Below are 15,148 nucleotides of genomic sequence, written 5' to 3'. Positions count from 1 at the left end.
ATAACCACAGAAAGTAATATCTGTATGCTGTAATCTGGAGATGCCTCTAGATGGTGGAGAGTGAGTTACAACTTTAGATTAACTTGCAATCACTCCTTTGCCCTTCTGGATAAACTGACATTTATTATTCAATGGGAAAACATTCAAGAATAGACCTCAGTGATGAAAGGAAGCCTCCACTTTAGAAAAAAACTTGGGTGATGTCACTATATTTTATTTCTGGGTGCCCAGTGCTGTTAGAAAGTCATAGTAAGTAAGACACAATACAGAAAAGGAAAAAAAGTACTTTCACTAACAGTACTTGCATGATGCAACAATATATACATGGATTCATATCCATCATATTTGATCCTTCCCATAACCCTGTGATATAACTCCTATTATCCCTGCTTTTTCAACATGCAAATGGGCTCAGAGAGTAACTTATTCAGTCACATAATATTATGGAAATGAAGATACAATTTGATTCTAAAACTTTTCATCTTCCCATATTGTCTGTCATGTACACACATTAAATTAGTATATTTTGACACAGATCATCTATTTTAATAGATTTCAAATATAATAAAATATATTGAATACCAAAACAGTGTTGAACATGTGTAATGGACTCCTAAGAGCTTGGTGTCTGAAGAAATGATCCCATCTGTCACCCAATGACGGAATCAGGAGTCCAACTTGGTCCCCACGCTCATTACAGTATTAAAAATCGGATTACCTAATGGTCAGTTCTTAGAAACTCCTTCCAGACACTCTATAACTTCTGCTTATGAAGCCCAGGTCCACTCTTGAAAGCAAAACAATATAAAGCCGACTTTCCTGACTCACCCGCCAAGGATCTGAAGTAAGTAAAATCCTGTCAAATCTCCTATACCCATCATAACATCATAACATCATAATATTGAGCCTCTTTTGATTATTCTCTGACTCGGCAAAATCCCTCTTCAGTGGCACTCAGCACTTAGCCTCCAATTTGGCAATGAACATAATCAGTCACAACACTTGAACCTTTCTCTTCATGCACCCAAAATAGTATAAGTTGTTGGTCAGTCTCCATGATGGTTCAAATGGACATAATGAAGAAACAATTCAACATGTATTTTTTTTTTTCAAAATTGCTTTGAAGCTAGATCTGCCACACAACTGATTTGTTGAAAACCAAAAACACTGCTACCCTCTAGCTTGACTTCTCTCCCGTGCCCCTGGGCAATTAGCCACAGAGGACTTGTGGCTTCAGAACAAACCTCATACTCTCATGATTATGCACCTTTGTCCATGATGTTCACCCTCTGACAGAAGCACCCTTTCCCCATCCCCTGTCTGCAGACTCTCCCCTCACCCTTTAAGGCCCCGTTCAACCGCCAGTGTCTGAAATCTTCTAGACTTCCTGTTCCTTCCTTCCTCCCCCTGGCTCTGTTAACTGTGCCCTTCTCTGCATTTCCACAGCACTCTGGAAATCTTACCATAAAGTAGTATCACCAGTCATGTGGGGGTCTCTCTACCCTGACAGCAAGTGAGCTCATCAGAGGCATGGACTGGGTCTTCATCTTTTATTATTTCTAGCACTGGGCTCAGTGGGAAAGATGAAGCCATACTGTACACAGATGACTACGATAAAGAGGTCAGAAGTGAAATACTTCACAGAAAGGGGAAATTAATTCCAGCCAAGGGGTTGCAGAAAGCTTCATGAAGAAGACAGTACCTAAGAAAAGACAGGAGAAGTTAAGGAGATTTTAGCAATGTGGAAATGAGGGCCTGCTTGGCTATAGAGACAAACGGAAGAGCATCAGCAGAGATCAGAAAAGCCATGAGCCTGGATGGAGTATGGAGCCTCAAAGGAAAACATAAATACCTCTTGAACACCTCTGCATAGTAGACACCGCGCATTCACTTTACATCCTGTACTTCATTAAATTACCTCATTTTATCATCTCACTTAATAATTCTGTCAAGTACAATTTAGTCTCACTGTTTAGAGCTCAGGAAATTAACATTCAGAGAGGGGGGCTTTCTCAAGGATATCCAGTTAACAAGTGGTAAAATTGTATTTTTTAATATTCATCTTTGTGCACACATTCTTTCTACAATATAGTTTCCAGGTTTGAGAGTAGGAATTAAGTGTAACCTGGAAAGGCGTCGGCCCCCCTGAACTACCTTGTGCCTGCCTTGATACCCATCCCAGCTTGTCACCACAGCAAAACACGCACACACACAATGCATAGGCAGGCGCACTACCTCTAAACTCACTGTTAGATTTTCTTCCTCCAAAGACTGCTCAGTGAGACAGGAAAGTGTAATATGCATATCAATAAACGCTAAAAATCCCTATCAAATATGTCATTTCAAATATGTCTTCCGAGGCAAGAATAGCATAGGAGAGGGGCAAAGAGAGCAGGTTCAGGAGCCAAGCTTCCTAGCTCTGCCCCCTTCCTGGCTGAGTGACTTTGGACAGGTTGCTCAACCTCTCTGTGCCTCAGTTTGCTCATCTGTAAAGTGGGAATCAAAATAGTACTTTTTAAAAAATGTGTATTTTTGAGAGAGAGAGCGCGCACGCACGAGCGGGGGAGGGGCAGAGAGAGAGGGAGACACAGAATCTGAAGCAGGCTCCAGGCTCCTAGCTGTCAGCACAGAGCCTGACACAGGGCTCGAACCCATGAACCGTGAGATCGTGACCTGAGTCAAAGTTGGACACTTAGCGGAATAAGCCATCCAGGTGTTCCCAAAATGATAAAATCAGTTTAGGCACGTGACCCCTATGAACTCTATCATGAACATAGTAAACACTCAATGCAATGTTTGGTCTACTTGAGACTAGTACATGGCCATGACTCAATCCCAGGCCCACTGTTTCCCAAGCCTGCACTTCCACGTGGGTCTGACTATAAATCTATTAAGAGCTCAGAGAAGAGACACATGTAGGCTAACATGAACAGGAGGAGAAAGACTCCAAAGCAGGCCTGGGAGATCTGAAGGATGAGCAGATTTCAGAGGGGCAAAGAGCAGGCAAAAGAGCACTTTAGATGGAGTCAGTAAGCAGACAGCAGATAATGGCATATATATTTATGGGAGAGGAGTCCAAGAGACTAAAGAATAAGGTATTTTAGGGAATAATGGAAAGCAATACAAGATAGGGAAGTTGGGATCTTGAGAGCCAGTCAGGAAGTGCTGACCGGACAAATGGAAACAGGCATAGTCTTCTGAGTGGAGGAGTGAAATGATCCCAACCGTGTCTTAGGAAGTGGATGGTGCTGGGTAGGAAGGAGCTCAGGATTATTTTTACCACACACGAAAGAAGGGCTGGAAGGAGAGCTAGGCCAGGGCACTGAAAGTGAGCACACAGAAGACCAGAAGCTCTGGAAGATGTTTATGGAATGGTAGGGCTTGCTGCCAGACTAAAGAGAGGGAGAAAAAGTGAGGGAAGACTCCAACACCACGCCAATATTAGGCTGGTGAAGAATGGACTCTAGTCAGAAATCCATACTAAATGACTGGAAAGTACAAAATGTACAAACATTTACTCAGACCACATGAACTACGCTCTGAAGTTGTTTTTTAATTCTGTTCTAAATCTTAGCTTTTTATCAATGAGGCATGGTAATGAGGTAAGCACATTAATAATTACAGAAGCCAGCCTCCTGCTATGTGCTTTGCATCAGTGCCATTCCCAGTGATTTTATGCCGGAGTCATATTTTTGGAATATACTGGGAAACTGGGAATTTGACTGTTATTTACCATCAGCTATCTAGTACAAAATGTACTGCGGGGTCTTGGAGCTGAAATGGTTGCTCATTTGCAATCCACAGTTATGCCATAGTTACTTGCATGCATGAAGCACGCAAAGCACATAATTTTGGCTTGGGGAAACTGATTCTGATGAAGAAAGCTTATTGGGAATATGTAATTTTTATAATCTATTCATTACATACACGAAATAGTGCTTAGTAATTATCAAATAAAAGGATTATGGATGGTGGACTTTTTTTTTTAATTAAAAGACAAAACAATCTTTATAAAACTGGATAATTTAGGACCCGTATTTATAAGAGAAATGTATTTTTTTTTAGGAAGCAGCAACTTCTTGAGAACTACCTAAGTGTTTTGTGCACTGTTATAAAATGGCAGATTGTCATGATCCATTTATATTCTGCTGACAAATGTTGGGCCAGCCATTGGACCTAAGTATGCCCCTTCTCTTGGAGCTTTTCTTCTACGGGGGGAGGCAGACAAATAAGAAAATAAATAAAATACACGCTAATGCATGAATAACAGAACTTCAAATAAAGTATACAAACAGATCAGAAGAGAAAGTAGCTTTCTCCTACCATTGTTCTAAGAGATAAAAAGAAATGCATCATAAGCAATCAGCTACTGTAAAACCCATTTGAGGAATCTGAAAAGAATCACAAGTATGTTTTGTTTTTTAATCTTGTCAGAAACAGATATTCATGAAAATAGAAGGAAGGCATGGGAAAAGGAGCAATCAGCAAGCAGCCTCTGAAATATATTTCCAAGCAATTTTATTAAAAATTTAGAAAGTCACGTCTCTCTCTCTCTAACAATCAACATTACTTTCTAATGGGTTGTTTTCATTCTTCTACTCATCCAGCTTAAACCAAAGCACACATTAAATACAAGAGGATTTATTTTCCTGACTTCTGCTGCAGTGAAGCCAATCTAATCAAAAATGAAATGGGGAATGAGCTCACTGAATAAATCAGAAGGAAGAATTAAAGAAGCTGACAGATATTTTGGAGGCTTGTTAAAAAATAAATTGGACTTTCATTATAAAAATTGACTTAAATGAATGATATACTTAAGAACCTACTTCAGAGCATTTGCTTAAAGTCAGTTTGATTAGCAACCAAAAAATACTGCATTTCAATAGTTTGTTATATTTCCAAAATGCAAGAGATATAGTAATTGGCATAAGTGAGAGTGAATGTCCAGGAAAAAAAAAAAAAAAAAGGAACAAAATGCTAAAAAAATCTGTGAGTCTGGTGATATATGCTGTTCAGATTTGAAACCTAAATGAAAAGTTCAGTAAGATACTTTATTATTTTTTTAAATGTTTATTTACTTTTCAGAGAGATAGAGAGAGAGTGTGAGCCAGGGAGAAGCAAAGAGAGAGAGGGAGACAGACCATCTGTAGCAGGCTCTGTGCTGACAGCAGAGAACCAGATATGGATGGGGCTCGAACTCTGGAACCATGAGATCATCACCTGAGCCAAAGTCGGACACTTAACAGATTGAGCCACCCAGGCGCTCCAAAAGTTCAGTAAAATACTTTAAATAGTACTCCCTAAAATAATTAAATGATGATCAATGTACTTTTGATATTTGAAGAAAAGCAAAAGGAAACTGGGTAGTAGACATAGCCCTCTAAAGATCTACAATTTGTAAACTACTTTACTCCCTTGATAGACAGTCTTTAAATATAAACTCAATAACAAGGAAAAAAATAAGCCATTGTCAAAGATAGCTGTTTACATGACATGTAACACTTAAATTGGCAGAGGTGGCGAATGTGGAATGGAGTCAGATCACGTTCCCTCTTAAATCTCCAAAACAAGGAAAGAGGACATATCGATCCTTCTATTCATCGGAGGTAGTAAGCCTTCCACGGAAAGTTATCATGCTCATTCCCAACTGAGCATGATCAGACAACAGATGGAAAAAGAGATTCTGTTCTAGGTACTGCTTGTAAACAGATAGAGATGGTAAAGGAACTCAGAAACCTGCTGTCTGAAGAAAAGAGGAATGGAATGTAAACTGGACTTATTCCATGGAACCCCAAGGAACAAGACAAGGACAATGGATGGAAATTAACTATACATATTCTACCAGGCAGTTGTGGCTAAAGATGTGTGAGAGAACATTAAGAGTAGTGAATTCTGTGGAAGGTGTTCAGGTACAATGAGCTCTGATAAGGATGGGGCAGAATGCACCCCAACCCTGAACAGAAAAGTTACATGGCTCACCTTCCAGGATCACTTTCACCCTGAGATCCTGTGATTGTAAAAAATAGAAGCCACAGTCACTGACTTTGGGGGACTTAAAGTCATTCAGTGACATATAATAGGTGCCATTGAAAATGTGGTAGGAATACTGTATCCACCAGGGTCCAAGCAGAAAGCTAAGGGCACCACAATTTGGGTAATATAAGGAGAGTTTAATAAAGACACTGTTTCTATGGGGTGCCTGGGTGGCTCAGTTGGTTGAGCGTCCAACTTCGGTTCAGGTCATGATCTCGCGGTCTGTGAGTTCAAGCCCCACGTCGGGCTCTGTGCTGAGAGCTCGGAGCCTGGAGCCTGCTTCAGATTCTGTGTCTCCCTCTCTCTCTGGCCCTCCCCCGTTCATGCTCTGTCTCTCTCTCTGTCAAAAATAAATAAACATTTAAAAAAATAAAAAAATAAAGACACTGTTTCTAAAAGTGTGGACCTAAGGGGGAAACACAATATCCTGGTGGCCAACAACAGAAAGGGGCAAGGTCATCCTTCATTTACTCCAGGCCTAAGGGGATGAGAGGAGGAAGCAGTTACCAGAACCAGGAGAGAGAGCACCATGGGGAAAGGACCACCTGACAGAAGCTGTGACCTTTCATCCTACAGGCCATTGTTAGGACTGTGGAGGGAGCAGAGAGTGGTATGAATCAGCAGAATGGAGGGGTGGAGAAATTTGGAGGACCAAAAGAGGCTATCTAGCATAATGCTAGTTAGCAAGGCACACAAAACAGGGCAAATAATGAAAGCCCTAGCCTGAGTAAGAGGTTGGAATATATTCTCTCTCAGGTCCCTTCCAAAGGATATAGTATGTATTTTTATTGGTGGAGACTCATAGACCTACTGTTCTTTACCATCATTTTGTATCACTGGCTCTTTTACATTTTGCAAGCATTCCCTGGATTTGTTCTCCGAATTAAGCACTCAACTGCAATATATTTGCTGTACCCAACATGGTAGTACCATAGAATACATGATGTGGAACCTGAAAATCTGAATATAGAACCACTTACCCCACCTTAGGTAATTTTCCATCAGAGAGCCTTGCTACTCCTTCCTTTATTCAACACATATGTTTAATCATCTCCTACTTGTCAGGCACTGTGTTAGACACAGGGACACAACAGTCAATGTGACAAGTCCATCTCTGCCTTCATAGAGCCTGGAGCTGAATATCAATCACTCTAATCTATAACATCCCTAGTGTGTAAACGATTCTCAGAAGTGCTATAGATCAGAGGCTGGCAGACAATGGCCCACAGGCTAAATCTGGGTGGCATTGCTTGTAGAAACCATGTTTTATTGAAACAGCCATGGCCATTAGCTTATGTATTGTCTATTGCTGCTGTAGTGCTACAATTTCAGAGTCATATGGTTGCTACAGAAACAGCATGGTCTTGCAAAGCCTGAAATATTTATATCTGGCCCTGTAGAGAAAAAGTTTGCCAACACTTGCTCTAAATAAAACCTAATACTTTAAGGATGTAGATTTAAGGACACATATTTTCACTTGTAAAACATCCCTGAGTACTGCAGTTACAAACCAACTGGGGGTTGGCTTTCTGAAAGATTGTATTTCTACTTGGTTTTGTGGGGTTTTTTTTCCTTCTTTCATTGTAAAAAAAGGTACCATGTGGCCAATGTCTTCTATCAACAGCTGTCTTTAGATGATGTTCACCCTGTCCCTCATTATTTCTAGTCTTTTGATCAGTTTTTCCCCATCACAGAAGGCCAGTTTTATAAAAGATTCCCTTCCCTGAATAACACCAAACAAATTTTGACAGGGGTGACTGTAGGCTCTCTTTTAAACTGAATAATAAAATTGATTGTAAAAGCACTTAGCTCACACTCAAATGCTATATAAATGCAAAATCATAGCAGCAAGAGGATGTTCACTTCCCTACAGACAGAAGCATAAGTAGTTGCTTTTTCCCCAATCACTTGTCCAAGAGAACATTAAAATTTTAAATCAAAGAAAACAAAACCTAGGTATCATTGGCAGTTACCAAAAATTCCTAATAAGTGTCAGGATCTGTGCTGCTTGTGGTTCCTCCAAAGGATGTTAAGAGGCTAAGTCAGTGGTGGCTGTGGCTGACCATCAACTTGCCATTGCCCAAACCCTCTTCTTTCCCTAACGGTAATCAATATAGCATGAATAAAATTAAATGGCCACTTAGTTCATATTTAGTCACTAAGATGCAGCAAACACTAGATGGAGAAAAGATCCTTGCCAAGTTTTGTTTCCTGAAAGTTTTGCCAACCCACCAATCCACTGATAAAATATAAACCAAGTGTTCAAGAGAGGGGCGACTGAGCCCAACAATGAACAGAGAACTAAGAGATGACTAACAGGGAAACAGCAAGAAGAAGGACTGGCTCACAGGTAACAAGAGTGATCTCTTCTAGATTCCAGCTTAAACGTTCTATCCTTGAAAATGCCTTCCTTAGGCCATGACAACTTCCTCTAATACATATGCTTTTAACATTCCATAGTCTTGTTTCACATCAGTTATCACAACCACAACTGGATAATTCCCTATTTAATTAGTTGTTTAATGTCTATGTCCCTCAGTGACAAGCAAGCTCCACTGAGCTCATTATCTGTCTGCTCAGAGTAGAAATCCCTACAGCTAATACATGATGCTCAATGAAAAATACCAGGAGACTGACCTAATGAATGAATGGATAGGTAAGCAAGCTAGATCCTAGATACTCTGCAAGCATATAAGAAAGCTCTGGTTTTTCTGTGATATGCTACTGAAAAAACAAAATAGCCAACATCTTCCTGTACTTATGTACCATACACAATGTTCTAAGAATATGCACTATTTGCATACCAACTCTTCTCTTTCAACCATCTCTCTTCTCTTTTAATCTCTTTTTCTGTACTGACTTTATCTCTCAACATACAACCATGCTCAGGTTGCTTCCAGCTTTAAAAGAAAAAAAAAAAAGCCCTCTCTAATCACCCCCACTCAACCTAGCTGTTCTTACCAAGGTCACAAACGGCATCCTAATTGTCAAACCTTATGGCTATTTGCAAATGCTCATTCTATTTCTCTGCATCATCTGACCACTCACATGATCCTAATGACCACTCCTCTCTTCTTAAAAACTTTGCTCTCTGACTTTAGTGACACTACTCCCCCAATTATCCTTGTATACAATTCCCTGTCAATTCTATAACCTAATCTAAAGATGTGTCTACTTTTTCTTCAAATCACTAATATATCTTGCTTTTATTACTGCATCAACCTTCTGACTGATCTCTTGGCTCCTTCCAATCCATTCTTCACAGTGCAGTCATATGCCTTCCTCAATAATGCTCCAAAGTGACCAGGCCTAATTTAACCGGCTCTATTAAATTGTGACTCTTGACCTTCAACTTCTAGTACCTTTTTCAAGAAGTTTAATGCATATGTGACATACACATGCCCCGTGAAAGAACTAAAATATTCTCTCCGATCTTCACCGCAATGTCCACTGGACTCCTAATATCTTTATATATGCAAAAACATATTTAAGATAGTATTTTCTAAGCTTTAACAAGGCCTCCAAAATACTGGTTACTGGTTTTGGAAAGCTGGTTCCAAACGCTGGTATTCCCTCCATCATTCATGAAAAAAAAAAATAAAAAATAAAAAGAATAAAAACGATGCTTATCATCAGTTTGTGCTCCCGACCCTCACTCCCATATTTTGCCTCTGAATTTTGTCATTTTGGTCCACTTCCCTGCTCTGAAAGTCATCCAGATTATCCATGTCCCAAATTATACATGCTCTTTATTGCACTTGATCTAAAACCCTTCTAAAGCAGTAAGTCTTCCCAAATAAAAACAAGTAGAATAGCAGATAGCAACTCACAAATCTTTGCCAGGCGACTCTTATTGCAGTCACATGATGCACTGTAAATTCTCGATTTTAAATAGGAAAAAGGAAACACAAACAAGCCCAAGAAAGTGATCAATGTGCATGCAATTAATTTGGCAAAAACATCGCTATTGAAAAATATACCCATCTCGTGAACAGAGTCCATCTTATTATGTGTTTTTTCAACATTATGAGCATTCTACGAATACTAAACACAGTACATTTCTTTATAATCTATGGATCCTGATGGAATCCAAGTCCAAAAACATGTTTCCACAATTCCAGACTACCAAGCTACCAGAAGCCTTTCATAATTCAGTCCAAGCAACTTCTCCTGCCACTTCAAACATTCTAGACACACTAAAGCATTCTGTTTTCTCCATGCACGCCTGACTTCATGCCTTTACTTACTAACCCCTTCATCTGTAATGAATTCCCAACTTCAGCCCCTATTTCCTAAATATCTGGTACTTATCCCTCCTTAAAATGCCCCCTTTTCCATGAAGCTTCTCTGTCCTACAGCATTTTATCTGATCCTTCTAATGCAAATTCACCCTTTCCTCTGAATGTTTCTCGGGCACCTGTATATCCATCCCCAGGACAGGCCTGTGAGGTCCTTGAGTGAGAAAGCCATGTGTGTACCAATTAGATACCTACAGGACTTCATACAGTTCCTCCAATATAGTGGGTGATCAATAAAAGATCTATTCCATGAATGATTTGACATTCCCACCAACAGCTTCAAAACACAGGTCCCTCCTTCTCTACGAAGCCTCAGGAACCATTTCGGTGGTCAAGCTAGGCTTAAACATGCCCAGAGGCGTGGAACAAAACACAGAAATCCATAGATTTCTGCGCCAGTGCTCCTGTAACCCCAAGCACTTGAATGCAGGCGCAATCGACGTAATTAAGTGAAGGGAAACCCCAACAGCGTGCGGAACTCCACACAGCCGTGTGACTGGCGTGAATGTACGTCCAAACCCAGGGCCATGGGAAAGGCACCGGCGGGCCACCTGGGCAGAGAGCACGGCCGACGAGGCTGGGCAGGGGGAAGATTGAGGGGCGCTTCCCCACCTACCTTCGGGGCTCCAGCAGAGGAGGGAGGGCGCCCTCCGCCGGGAGCCAGTGCAGGCGGGGAAGGAAGCGCTGGGGCTGGGACTCTGAGCCCCCTCTCGGAGCGCGGGAAGCCTGAGTGCCCGCCCTGGCGGCCCGGCGCCGGACCGGGAGCCTGGAACGCTGCCCAGCTCGTCCTCCCTTCTACCCTTAGGGGTGGAGAGCAGGGCCACGGCCCAAGACCACAAGCCCCAGAAGGCCCCGCGGCCGCTCGCCAGGAGAGTGAATGGGAGCTCGGTCACCCGGAGCGGGCTCGGCACGGCGCCCCGAAGCTCTCTAAGGAGGGCTCGGCGAAGGAAAAGGACACGCCCCGTCGCTTTCCGAAGAAGTGCGCCCTCTGGAGCTTGCCAGTGACATGGAGGCCTTGAGGAGGAAGAAATCCTTGCAGAAACTGTAGGACAGAGACGCATTGATGCCATTGGGGGAGGGGGGAACTCGGAGAACTGAGGAAAAACTGAGTTCTAAAACAATTTTTTTCTTTTTCCCAAGGTGAAATTAAATTTTTGTCTCTTGCAAGAAATTATGATTATTATAAATGGTTTTGCTCACTTTTTACCTGTTAGGTTGCACATTTAGTCTACGTTCTTAAATCGTTTTTGCCTTATTTCTTTCTAAAACTCATATTTTAGAATCCCAAATGGATTCTAAGCATACTGAGGACAGATTCTTTGTTATTTTCTTTGGTATTACACACAATACTTGGTTGCTATTGGGTAGAAGTTTCATTTATAGAATCAATCATCGATCATTTCTACGTGGAGTTCTGTTCAGCTTACTTTTCTAAATGGATGAGCCTTCTTTATTAAGACATGCATTTGCATGCAGTTATTGTAAATTTCTTTAAAACATTAAGTATCAATGTTCTAACCATCTGCCCGTGAAAAAGAGTCAATGATTTCAAGTCTATTGTAATTTGTTTAATATCTAATCCTGCAGAGGTAAATTTCAGATAAGCCAAGAGTGAATTATCTTGAACTCCAAATTAATGAACACTAGACTAATGGTTTACTGTATTTGCAGTTCTTATTTGAGAAATGTAAAATCCAGTCATAGTTCATCTATCACAGAGATGATTAAGAGTCAAATAGGGTAAATGTTGCAAAGTTGCCTCTTGTACTGCATGTGTGAAATGCACTTCATTTCCACTTATTCATTCATTATGCAAATTGGATTGAACTCCTATTTTGTGCCAGGCACTGAGTGAGGCATGATTATTGCCCTTTACAACTGTAGTCTGGTAACTAAAACAAATAGGTAAACAAACTATCAAAATAACTGCAGTCACTGAAATCCTATTGGAAAACTGCTGTCAGTTTCAACGAACGCATATCCTTTCTCATTAAGCCTTACATAGATATTTATTAACTAGGGTATATTTACAATTTTCTTTGAACTCCTAAAGATGGAATGGATTTTACAAAACCGTATAATGTAAAATAACTGTCATGAAAATTGTACAAGTTTTTATACTAGTTTTTATACTAGCTTTACTCATCCCTAATGGGAATATGTAATAAGTAATCAGTACATGTTTGTTGAATAAAAAAAATTAATGGATTCCCATTATCTTAAAACATTTAATTTATGCCTTTTAGAACTACTTTTCTATAAATGTTGTGATTCAGCTATTTGTGTCATGGCCCAAACAACTTTTCTAAAAGAGTTTATAAAGAAGGGTAAGGTGAAAGTGCAAAGATGTGCCTAAGATCTCTTATCACTTCAGGTTGGTCGCTGCATTTAAATGCAAAATATTTGAAAGGAGCTTGGGTAAAGAGGCAGAACAGAATGTGTTAGAAAATCATGTTTCTCTCACGTAACAGATTTTTTTAAGAAAGGAAATTCATTAAATGCCAATCTGTATATATAGCAAAGAAAATATTAATGGTATCTATGAAGAAATTTTTAAGATCTATGTAAAAACATAAAAGAAAATGGTTTACCTCTACGCAAAATATAAAACCTTAGATGGAGAATACTAAGTTATTATTAGCCAGTTTAATGTAAACCTGAAATAAGTAGATGGATAAAACGAATGCAGCAAATGTAATCAAAAAACAGTATTAATTTTAAAAGGCTATTTTAACCATAAACAAAATAACTCTCATAAAATTTCAAATAATATATAATGTGTATTTTAAAAAGCCTATAGTTAGAAAATGCTGTTGTTGGGAAAGTAATTTGTATTATTTTATACTATAAAGTTGTGGAAATAGTAGTAAGCCTCTCTATCAAGAAATAGAAACTTCAATAATCCCTAGGCCAACACCCATTTACACAGAGAAAATTATTAACTCTGTGTTCAATTTAGCAGTTCAAGAAACATTTATCATGTTAGGTACCGAGTATAAAAAACTCTTCCTCCTAAATGATCTTGCTGTGCAGTAAGGGAGCCAAGTTTTATTATCAAGACAATATAACTAGTAGGAAACTAAACATCCCTACTATGCCAGGTAATCATGGGCTACCTTGTTTAATTAATCTTCACAAAATCCATATAGGCCAAGTACTGTTTTTATTCCTTATTTTACAAGGAGGAAAATAAACGTTAGATTGGCTAATTCATCCAAGGACATTCAGCTTGTACACAGGGTAGCTAGGATTCCTACACCACACCCTCTTACTCCAAAATGAATAAACTTAAACTCTTTCACTCTAGCACAACCAGGAAGCCAGTTAAGTCCCACTTTAGCTGCTGCCTTTAATTGTAGTCCTTATCCAGAATGTTCCATCAACTAACACCTTAACATACTCAGTGGCATCTGGGGCAGCTAGTTCTATAAGGCTTTTGTGTTTTTGAACCATTCATCAGACTTCTTGGAGCCAGGTCCCTTGGTTAGATTTCACCCTGATAACTTTAACACCTGCTTCAATTTCATTGACAATTTCATATGTCACCACTCACCATTTTAGCATCCCTAAGTTTCTCAAATTGATCTAAAACCCTAACATAATTTTCAGCAGATTATGATCTTATGGTCATTAGAATTAACATTATACTATAGAATCCTTCCTACCATTGTCTTCAATTATTCAATTACTGTTAACATAAAATTAGTAATTCATACTATTACTTATATAATTATTAGCATAGTCCAGATGACATCTTACAGTTTCCCAGCCTTTGCCAAAGTGGTTGGTATCTTTGCTTTAAGAAGAGCAAAATCCGTGAAAGTTTCCAAGTGTTTAAGACCACTAAACTACATCAATTTCATGAAAAAAAAAAAGTTTGTTGTTGAGTATGTAATTTTGAATCTTAAAGTTTCAAATTGTAGAAAAGTGGAAAGATTAAGAATATGGCTGAGGATAGGAAGCTTTTACAACTATGAATTACATCTTTTTAACATACCTAAAATCACATACTGTAAAAATAATTATTCCCCAAATTAAAGTATGTTACTTTACTTAAATATTTTTATTAAAGAAAATTTTAAAAAGTATTTTCTAGGAAATTTATATTCTGAATTTACAGAGAACATTAGGCTTTTAGAAGAAATAAGCTCCCCCAAATCTATGTGTGAAGTGAATAATTCTTTTTCATATGAATATTGACTCCTAATTTATGTGACCGGAAATTCTGTTTTTAGTGTTGTTTTCTCAGAGCAGTGCATTACTGAATTTCTGTGCCTTTTTGATTGAAAAGATTCACAGTTTTACCACCTGAATTGATGAAAAGATATAAACTACAACTCTTGATTTCGGCTCAGGTCAATGTCTCATGATCATGAGATTGAGCCCCCACGTTGGGATCTGCGATGACAGCAGGAAGCTTGCTTAGGATTCTCTTTCCCTCTTTCTCTGCCCCACCCTTACTTGCGTGAGTGCACTCACGCTCCCTCTAAAAATAAATAAATATTTTTTTGTTTGTTTTTTAAGAAAGGCTTCTGTGGAACTGAAAGGAAGCTTGCAAAAGTGCAGACTGTTCAGTTACCATTGGATTTATTGTGACTTACTGAAAGACTAGATGACACATGCTGGCAAAGAAAGTTAAGGCAAAATAGGTGCTATGAAAAAGATGCACACTTAAAACATTAATTTTAAATGAACAAAATATAAGAATCAGGCAGAAATATTCAAAATTGAATGCTGGTAAGGTGAACCATTAAAAATGCAAACAGAGGTGCCTGGGTGGCTCAGTCAGTTAAGCATAACCAACTTTGGCTCAGGTC

At 39.2% G+C, this 15,148-nt stretch overlaps 1 protein-coding gene across 1 annotated transcript in view; it reads right to left on the bottom strand.

The window, feature by feature from the left end:
- Positions 1–11,224, bottom strand: part of MEI4 (meiotic double-stranded break formation protein 4) — a 215,012-nt gene extending 203,788 nt beyond the window's left edge. The window contains exon 1 of the mRNA XM_045498835.1: positions 10,948–11,224. The gene's annotated coding sequence lies outside the window, so the exon portion shown is untranslated. The remainder of the gene's footprint in view (positions 1–10,947) is intronic.
- Positions 11,225–15,148: the final 3,924 nt, after the last annotated feature.

Source organism: Leopardus geoffroyi, chromosome B2, assembly GCF_018350155.1.
Source record: "Leopardus geoffroyi isolate Oge1 chromosome B2, O.geoffroyi_Oge1_pat1.0, whole genome shotgun sequence".
Taxonomy (NCBI): Eukaryota; Metazoa; Chordata; class Mammalia; order Carnivora; family Felidae; genus Leopardus; species Leopardus geoffroyi.
Note: the sequence above shows the minus strand (reverse complement) of the source record. Positions and strands in the feature narration are given on the sequence as shown.